Source organism: Leguminivora glycinivorella, chromosome 1 (genome assembly GCF_023078275.1).
Source record: "Leguminivora glycinivorella isolate SPB_JAAS2020 chromosome 1, LegGlyc_1.1, whole genome shotgun sequence".
Classification (NCBI taxonomy): domain Eukaryota; kingdom Metazoa; phylum Arthropoda; class Insecta; order Lepidoptera; family Tortricidae; genus Leguminivora; species Leguminivora glycinivorella.
The window spans coordinates 8,963,307-8,973,954 of record NC_062971.1 but is presented as its reverse complement, the minus strand read 5'-3'; positions in this window follow the sequence as shown (position 1 = coordinate 8,973,954).

Below are 10,648 nucleotides of genomic sequence, written 5' to 3'. Positions count from 1 at the left end.
TTTGGCTACATCAATCTTCACCGGTCGACCAGACTTAGGTTGATCTGATAATGAAAAGTCGCCACTACGAAACCGCTGGAACCATCGTTTCGCCGTGGCCTCAGACACAACTTCAGGAGCAACACGCTGACATGTATTACGCACTGCTTCGGCGCCTGAATGGCCAGACTGAAATTCATATAGTAAGCAATGCCTTACATGCACTTTTAATTCGTCCATTTTCTTCCTTATATTAGCTCGGCAACAGCTAGTGAATGACTGACGAGAAACAGTGCGACTCGCCCTTTATATACTTTCGACCATAGAAGATTCTAGAACTCTCTCAAAAATTTTATGTGGAATTCAATCGATCGCTCATTACTTTCTTACCAACCCAATATTTAGGTAGCTAATAATGCTAAACTTTCGCCACACCCACGTTGTCAAAATAAACTGATCTAAATTCGATTTCATTTCCTCCATCGCAAGATAAGAAAGTCCATTTCTTTATTTTCTTCCAATTTCACGGTTCGAGTGCTGAATCATTTTCAAATGTTTATTTGTCACTGTCGCGCTTCAAACACGGTTAACGATGTGACTTTCTTCGGACCTAAGTGAATGTTCGATGAAAGACTGGTGGTGTAACGTACTAGAGCGCACTCGAGTCTTATCGATAATACTACCATAGGTATTATTATTACAATGAATTTCATTTTCGTGACGTATCGAATTACGTTTTCTAAACCGTCCATAAATTATGGTAGAGGCTTTATTTCATCCAGTAACAATAAACAATTCACATGGGCATTAAGCAATTAGATAAACACAAGTTCTATCCGCTAATGGTCGTCGTTTCTATATTGAATAGGTACCTTGTTCGTAGATTAAACTTGCACTCGGCTAAGGGCTGCTGCTGCCATTTGCGTTAGATAATTATGTCGCCAATCAATTAAATTCATCACCTACTTAGCCGAATTATCTGAAATCATCCAAAAATACTAAAACATCCAAACTTACGAAATTACTGATTAAAATAATTAAAATGAAAGTCTTTAAAACTGCCGAAAGAATATAAAAATGTTGTCAAGTGGGACACCGGATCAAACAGATAGAGTTAGGTATTGCATATTTAATTAATCTAATTATGTATATCTATTTGTATGTTCGCATTGAACTCAAAAGCAATTGAACGTTTTAAAAAAAGCAATGCGGTTTCATCTATGTATAAGTAGAGTGATTATTTATGTAAACCCTGCGAAGCCGGGAATCCGGGATTTCTTCTTCTTCGCCGTCTTAACCCTCATCAAGGCATCAGGCGTTTCAGCTATCACATGCAGTACCTACACTACCTACTACAAACATTGTGCAATATGTTCGATGTCATTTTTGAATTGTCATCCCGGATAAGGGTTAAAGTTATGTTATGTATAAATAAGTATTTGTAAACGTTATAATATCCGGTGTCCATTCGACAGCACATAATTTTGAATCGCAATAGGTAGATTAAATTACATGCATCACAGGAAAATATACATGTTAATGCTTTGTAGCGAATGAAACGCAACTGTCACTGTCAAATGGAAAGTCCGCTCCAGACTTTGCGCGCGAATCACGGCGCGACGCCGTGTGGAACTTTCTGCGTATCGAATCCACACTCGCGTTCGCGGCGTCGCGCCGTGATTCGCGCGCATAGTCTGGAGCGGGCTGAAGAGTAAAGAAACTTTTCGTTGTCGTAGCGCCAGTCACGACACTAAAAAAAATCTCCAATCTTCGGGTACGTCAGGCTGTGTAAAAAAAAGAAAAATAGGTTGTATAGAAACAAATTATTCCTAGTAATAAGTTAGTCTAACTTGAGTCGGATTAAGGTGGCGAGGGCCGCGTGGGTGTCAACAGAGTCATGTTTTTGAAAACCCACCCAAAAACGAGCGTCCGTACACCCCGGGGCTCTGGCTCTTGTCCGTGGGAGTCGGACATACAGAAATACAGAAAGAATTCCCACTAGGCCTTTGGTCATTAAATTACAAATAAAGCACTGTGGATTCAGAGAACGAACTTTTGAAAATTCTTAGAGCTTTTTTAGATAACAATATATAATTATATTTATGGTTGGTAAACATTTAATTAGCAATCTTGAAGGCTTTTTCCCTTATTACTCTTCAATCATCATCGATACGAATCCTAAATATAATAGAAAAAAAAACCGGTCAAGTGCGAGTCGGACTCGCTCACCGAGGGTTCCGTACAAACTTTCAATAGTTGAATCATAAAAATATTATTCAATTCCAATTTTTCAATTTGACAAAAATGTAATTTTCTGTTTTGATTATGATACTCTAATATTCCAGCCATCAATAATTCTAGATTTAGGTATTGATAAAAAGTCTGCCAATACTAACCATGTATTTAATCGAATAATGGATAATAACGGATGGAATGGTTGGCTCAAAATGTATACTGATGCTTCCAAAATATCACCAGAAAACAATGTCGGCTCTGCTGTATGGATACCAGAGTTTAAAATTATTTTAAACTTCAAAAGCCCACCTAAGACATCAATCTTTACTGGGGAGGCTATGCTTTGTACGAGGCCATCTCTTTCTTTCACTCCCATAAGAACTCACATAAATTTTCCAAATGTATTATCCTGACGGATTCACTTAGCTGCCTGCAGGACTTAATGGGATTTCCGTTTCACTCTAATAATATTTTCTTTTTAACTTTAAAAATCAAAGAAAAACTTAAAGAATGTCAGCTGGCAAACCTACAAGTGGTCCTTGCTTGGATCCCAAGCCACTGTGGTATTTTGGGTAACGAAACGGTTGATCAACATGCTAAGGACGCTATTCGGATGGGAGTCAGTGTAGGCATAAACCATTACTCTCGAGATATTAGAGCCTCAGTGAAACCCTTGTTGACTGAGGAATGGAACACTATTTGGCAGCAGTCGCGACAGATCAAAGGTCGACATTATGGGAATCTTCAACCAAATATTCCTCCAAAGCCATGGTTTTTTTCGAATAGGGCCTTTCCAAAAATAAATACGTCAATAATTACAAGATTAAGATTGGGGCATGTCTGCTCCCCGGTGTTTTTGGCCAAACTACGTATAAGAGACAGCTCGATTTGCGAGTGCGGCCTGGCTGAAGGCACCGTGGAACATTTACTACTAGAATGTCCTAAAATTTCTTGTCCACTGTATAATTTAATCCCTACCAATGTGAGCCGTCCTATAAATATTAATTTCCTTTTAACACTAGTATTTTCTCCTCAATGTAAAATTCTTAACAACTTTTTAACAAAAAATAATATCAAATTATAATACCTGCAATACCTCCTTATATGTTTGAACACATAGGATACTATAAAAATATGTCCCGATTCTTTTAGCAAAAAAAAAAAAAACACCTTTGTATGTTGTATTTGTGTTTGTTGTAGTTTGTTTGTTTTAGATCAACGGGTTGGATGGGTATTTTACCGAACACGATTAAGTCTACCGTTAAATAAGTAAATATACTGGCACTGTCTTATCCAACCTTGACATTGGCAGAATCATCAAGAATTTGATGGAGGCCATAATACAAAAATTGAATTGAATTGAATTGACTTCAATAGTTTACGACTTACGACATGTCGCAAGGACGCTCCTAAACCGACCTCATTATATCAGGAAAAACGCGATGTAGGAAATGAGCGTTCAACGTACAGCGACATCTATCGGCAAATTGAGTAAACTAATGCGCGCGAGCTAGTATGGAAGATGATTTTTATGGGATAATTGTTTATTGCGTGAACCAATTTTAACCATTCAGCCTCTATTTGAAAGGAGGTAATTTCATTGTTATTTTGTTAAAAAATACAGGTACAATAAACATAAATAATAATAAAGTTTTCAAGATACGTGTACTATTTTATTTTTCCTGTAATATTCATTATATACTCTGTCAAACAAGTCTGTCAGTAATAAGAACAAAGAAAACTATATGCATCCTTTTCTTTAGAGTGCTAGAGAAAAGGATAACTATAGTTTTCTTTGTTCTTGTTACTGATATTGACATTATAATAGCCATGTTTGGTGAAAATTTCATAAATTTATGTTGGTAGACTTCGCAGATAAGGGGGGGGGGACGGTATTTTTTTACATTTTCCTTCAAAAACATTTTTTTTCCACGACCAAAAACTTATAAAAATAGTTTTGATATGTACAGTTTGAGCTCTTTCTGACGATACCCGATAAATTAAAAAAAAATAATACTTTCAATTTGTAGGGGTTAACGATGTTCATAAGTATTCGTACTAAGTACTTCTCGAGATATTTAATAATGTGACAGACAGACAAACAGACAGAGCGGCGCCATAAGGGTTCCTTTTTTTGTACCTTTTTGGTACGGAACCCTAAAAGTCACAGGAACAATAAACACCAATATGGAATCCATGCATGGTCTAAAATAGATCTTTAAAAAATGTGACACATGGACGATGAGGAAAATAAATGTCACTTACCTACCTAATTCTTTGTCCACTGCGTCAACCTGGACGTCGGTAGCGATCTGGAAGTCAGTGCGCGTGCGGCGACGACGTGGCCAATGCCGAGCGCTCTTCCTTCCGTTATGTTTGATGACAGCCCGGTAAATACACCGCTTACATCTCCTTCGAGTTGAAGAGGATGGGGAACGATCGATTCTCCATACGAACGTAGACTTATTTACCACCAAGGATTTTTATACAAGTAATGTAAAAATATTTACAATAATGTCAATATCCAGAGAGGAAGATGGGGAGTATAATTTTGTATGGAATACCAGTTAGGGCCATTCGATCTGAAAAACAAATGCTAGTGGAGGTACATACAAAACGATAGTGGAGGTACATACAAAATAGATACAAAATGGCAGTGCTTTGCTGTTATTATTAAGTCTTAGAGATTAGTTAAAATAAAAGAAGGCACATTTTGAATATACATAAATTATGTACCTACTGGCTAATTTGATTAGTATCAGTCGGCCGTGGTAAATACGACAGCAACAACGTATACAGGTATACAGTTAAGGCCGATTGCATCAAACTGTATGTCACCGTTAAAGCGTTCGTTAAATTTTATTGTATGGGAAGTTCCATAGACGTCTGCTGCGTGACGATGATGTGTCTGTCAAATGTGGTTTATGCAAATGGCCCTTAGTTAGTTGTGTATCCCTGTTTACACAAATTGTCATTGTTTTAATCCAACCACATGAAATGACGTTGATGAGGAAAATTATTTAAAAAGAAATGGAATTGTTTATGATGAAATAATTTAGTTACCAACAGCCTATCATTTACGAAAAGAAACATCGTTTTAGGAGTTCTCTTACTACGTATTTAAAAAGCTTGTTCTTTCAGCATGAACTTTTCCTAAATTTATTCATATTAGGTATATACCTACTTATAATCTACGCACATACAATCAGCCATGGCCCAAAATTTTAACCTTCACCTTAGTTCACCATTGTCAAAATGCCATTTGTCAAAATTGTAAACGATATATGAACGTATTGTATTGAACGTACTATGACAATGAAAGTATTAAAGGTTCTGTTTATATATAGTTTGTTTTCAATGGAATAACATATAACTAAGTTACTATAACAACTACATTTATTGGGAGCGGTCTGGCCTAGTTGGCAGTGACCCTGCCTACTAAGCCGCGGTCCTGGGTACGAATTCCGGTAAGGGCATTTATTTGTGTGATGAGCAGATATCGTAACTTATGCAGCAATTGTCGCGTTAAAAGAATGTATATGTTCGGAAGCCAGCTGAAACAGTTAATTAAGAGTAATAACAGTAAAATTAACCTTAATTGATCGATCATCTACCTAGAAAAGAATTATACATATGCATTCCTTTATTTCTACCGTGCTGCACCGAAATAGCTGGAAAAGTTACGATGTCTGGTGATGAGCACAGATATTTGTTTCTGAATCATGGATGATCTCTATGTAAATGAGTATTTTACGGTCACTCTTGCCAGAGAAGCGCGGGCTCTCCAGGCATGCCACCCTTATTTTTTTTTAATGATTTATTTATTATACTCAAGAATTACAAAACATAACTTAAATACAATGCTCCACAAAACTACAATTAGTTTGACTGTGGAGTCGTTTCAGTCTCTTTTATACAGTTTTCTTATTAAATATAGTTAAATATACTAATAATTAAATATATAACTTCTAAATGTGTTATGTACTTAGTTTGAAGTAGGCAGGATCGCTTATTATAGAGTATCCAAGAGATGTTTTTTTAAGAGCCTTTTAAAAGTACTTTTTATGGATTCCAGTACTATATCCCCGGGCAAAGAGTTCAAGAGATAAGGTATTCGTTTTTGAAGCGTTCTGTCGTCATAATAATTTGACACTCTGGGTACTACATATTTGCCCGCGGATATCGTCCAGGGTGGCTAGCCGAATGGCACAATCGCTCACGAAACGCTCACGAAACGAAGCGCTAGTAGATATCTATCTCTATCGCGCTTGCGTATTGGCGCGACAGAGCCAGCGGCGTATCGCTTTCGTTTGGCGTCGGAGAAATGCCATTCGGCTACGGGGCCTGGTGTTGTGGCTATGGTTGACTAGTTCAAGATGGTCCTGTCTGCCATGGTTTTTCAAGGCCAACATATATTTAAGTTTGGATGATATGGGTAGAATTTTACATATAATAATAATATAATAAAATTTATTTATTCAAAATCAAGGATACATAATTGCTTACAAACAATTACACTAGGTATATGTTTACTATTGAGGCTAGTTTAGGTAACCATAAAGTTACTTATCTTATAGATAGGTATAGTTTATTAGCTATGTATTTAGTAGTATTATATTATGATTATAATTACAGAAACATAATAGGTATATCCTCGTTTTGCCCCTGCATACACAGTATGCGTGACTCCAAAAATATAATATGTCCTAAATTAAGCACATTGGGCAGGACGAGGTTATACATACATTTATGAGCCGCTCGATCACAGCCCCTGATTTGCTATAATAAGATTAATAAGGTGCAATATTAAAATGCTTTATAAACAGAAGGTAAATAAATACCTACCTACAGTAATTTAAATAACTAAGTGTAGTAAGCTGCATCTGTTCCCCGTACTAGTATTAAACTGTATCACGGAGGAAACAGGATTCGCTATCCACATTTTAAAATGTACTTAATGTCTTGACAATAAACAACATAATTATGTGCTTCTTAACATCTGTTTTTGCCAGTTAAATTAAATACTGCCGGTACACGTGTGTCGCTTGACAAAAACGAGCCGCATTCCGATGCTAGTTGCAATAAGTGTAAACATGTAGTATATGCAAACTAAACAGATTATTCTTAAATTCACTTAATTGCATCTTTTTGTGATTTTAGTTATTAGTAACTACTTGGTAACTTTTAATGTAGTAGTTGTTATGAGATTTATATGTGTTATAAACATTATACTTAAAGTACTTAACCTAACTATTAGGTATATAATAATATAATAATAGGTTTTTTATAATGTGTTTATATATTTTGTATTGTTTTGTATGTGGTTTTGTATTTTACTTTTATAATCATATTATAAAAAAGCCTAGCCTAAGAATCAAAATGAATAAAGATAATAATAATACCTGAGACTTATACTAATTATGCGCATGTATTATGTTAACCTAATGTTTCCTTACTAATAGGATCGTGTGTGTTCATGTGTTTAGGTGTGAATAAGTTGTCTGTGTGTGTGTGTGTGTGTGTGTGTGAGGAAGGGGGGAGGGGTGTATGTGTGGGTGTTTGTGTGTGTGTTTGTGCATGCCAATTACTCATTTTATTAATTGTTCAGTGGTTTCGTAGTTCAGTAATTTTAGGTATTCTTGTAATTTAGATTTACAGGAATATGATGTGAGTGTTCTTAGGGATGTAGTCTTACTGATTTTGTTGTAGATTGTTGGGCCGAGAATTACAGCGAATCGTTTTACAAACTTAGTGCTATGCTTTGGAATGGAGTATACAATATCATTTCTGCGTTTTGATTCAGGAAAGTTAGGTAGAATTTTGTGTTGTGTAAGAATCAATTGCTTAATAAAAAGCTGTCTGACTGTTAGAAAAGGAGTTTCGTTGTAGAGGCTCATCGTTGAATAACGATAATTTTTAAATGTCATAACTTTAAGTACAAGTCTTTGAGCTCTCTCCAGTTTTAGTAGTGTCGTTTTGGGCGCACCACCCCAAATATTTATACAGTAACTTGTAATTGATTGGCACAGCGCGTAGTAGATGGAGAATAGTAGTTTCGTATCACATACATGTCGCAATGTTTTAAAAATGTAGGTTAGTTTACGCACTCTTCCCGTAAGACTACTAATGTGTTCCTGCCAGTTAAGATGTCTATCCACCTGAATTCCGAGATACCTAATGGATGGTGTTTCAGTGATTAAGGGGCAGTCACAATTAGCGCAATTTTGACTTGAGTGAGCTTTAATTGCAATAGTGCCTTCTAGTGGTCTGTTTTTATTTCTTAGACTAAAATTAATGAATCTTGTTTTAGTTAGGTTTAATGTTAATAAATTAGTGCTTAACCATTCTGTGACCTTACTAAAACCCTCTTGAGCAATGTTATTAACATCAGACCAGGAATGCCCATGGAAGAGAAGTACAGTGTCATCAGCAAACGTAACCACTTGAGCGTTTTTGAGTACCATTCTACAAAGATCATCTATATAGGCTAAAAAAGAGTTGGCCCAAGGACACTGCCTTGCGGGACTCCGTAATTAATGTTCTGTTCCTCGCTGTGGTAGTTTCCTACTCTAACCGCCTGTTTCCTATTCGTAAGGTAGTCCTCAAGCAGCAGCAAAGGTAATCCTCTAATTCCTATATTCTCTAGCTTTTTTATCAATATTGGGACAGAAACTGTATCAAAAGCCTTTTTTAAATCAAGGAATATACCTAAAGTTTTTTTGCTTTTGTCAAGTTTATCAATGAGGAAATTAGTTAGTTGCGATACTGCGTCATTGGTCGATTTATGCTCCCTAAAACCGTGTTGATTGGAACTGAGAAGGGAGTTTTTTTCCAAAAAAGATTTTAGCCTTTTATTCACAATTTTTTCTATGACCTTGGCTAGAGTAGGTAATAGAGATATTGGCCGATAATTAGAAATACAATTTTTGTCTCCAGATTTATAAATAGGGATCACCACAGATTTTTTTAGAGCACCTGGAAATTTGCCCTTACTAATGCAGAGGTTACAAATCTTAGTGATAGGAAATGCGAGCACGTCCACAGCGAGTTTTAAGAACGAAGAAGAAATTCCATCCCAACCTGATGAATAACTAGTTTTAAGTGATAGAACGGTGGCCCTTATTTCTTGTTCGTCTGTCGGTAATAAAGTCATAGAAAGCAATGGGGTTACATCCGATTTGACATTTTTTACCCTATCAGCCTCAGAAATATTTGTGTCTTTGATGATATTGTCTGCCAATTGTTTACCAACGTTGATAAAATATGTGTTTATATGATCTACAGACTCTTGAGGAGAAGATTTTAATGTCAGAAGAGGTTTTTCGTTGTCAGTAGTATCATGAAAGTTACAGATTTGTTTTACAATCGACCATTGTTTTTTAAGATTATTTTGGTGATTTTTAATCATCGATCTCTGATGTGCTCGTTTAAGCTCGTTGAGCATACGGTTGCAAGTATTTCTGTAGCGCTTGTAGGATATTTTAAGTATATTGTTGTTGGGGTCACGTTTTAAGTTTTGATGGAGTTTATCTCGGTGTTTTAGACATCGTATAATACCTGGTGTAATCCAAGGCTTTATGTTTCGTTTTCTATGCGTTAGTTTTATTATTTTTGTGTGTTTTTTTAGGGCCCTATTAACCAAATACAGAAACACGTTTGTAGCAAAATTAACATCCGGTCCTCGAATTACAGAGTCCCAATCTATTTGGTTTAACTCCGCTATAACCGAGCTGTAATCCACTCTTTTATAAACTTGAAGTGGTTCACGCCTTTGTGTTTTGACTTTAGAGAATACCAGCATAACAGGACAGTGGTCAGTAATTGTAGTGTCGCATACCACTGTCATAGTAGGAAGTTTAGTCCTTACCATACAGTGGTCCAGACAGTTGTTACCTCTAGTCGGAAGTTTATGGGATGATAATAGTCCATGGGAAGCCAACATATCTAAATAGTCAGATGAAAAGGTGTCTTGGTTGTTTTCAGCTATATTTATATTAATATCACCTACAAGGACAATATTCTTGTATCGCTTAAGTTTGTGTAATAATGTGTCTAAGGTATAGATAAAATTATCTGGTCGTCTAAATGAAGGAGGCCGATACATAGAGATAATGGCGAAATCCGTACCAAGAGTTGTAACTAGGCAGTTTGCATCCTTTATTTCTTCAGGTTCAGTAAATTTAAACGGTAGTTCAGATTTAGCATAGACAACTACGCCATCGTTTTGGTTAAAGTTACGTTGTGTAGAGGTAACTGTATAATTGGGTATGAGGGGTACTCCTTTACCATCATCAAGCCAACATTCGGTTAAAACAATCACATCAAATTCCATATCAACACGTTTTAAAAGGACCAACAGTTCATCAAAGTTGTGATTAAGACTTCTTATATTTTGTGTTAATATCTTAAGCTGATGGTTCGAACCATTGAACAG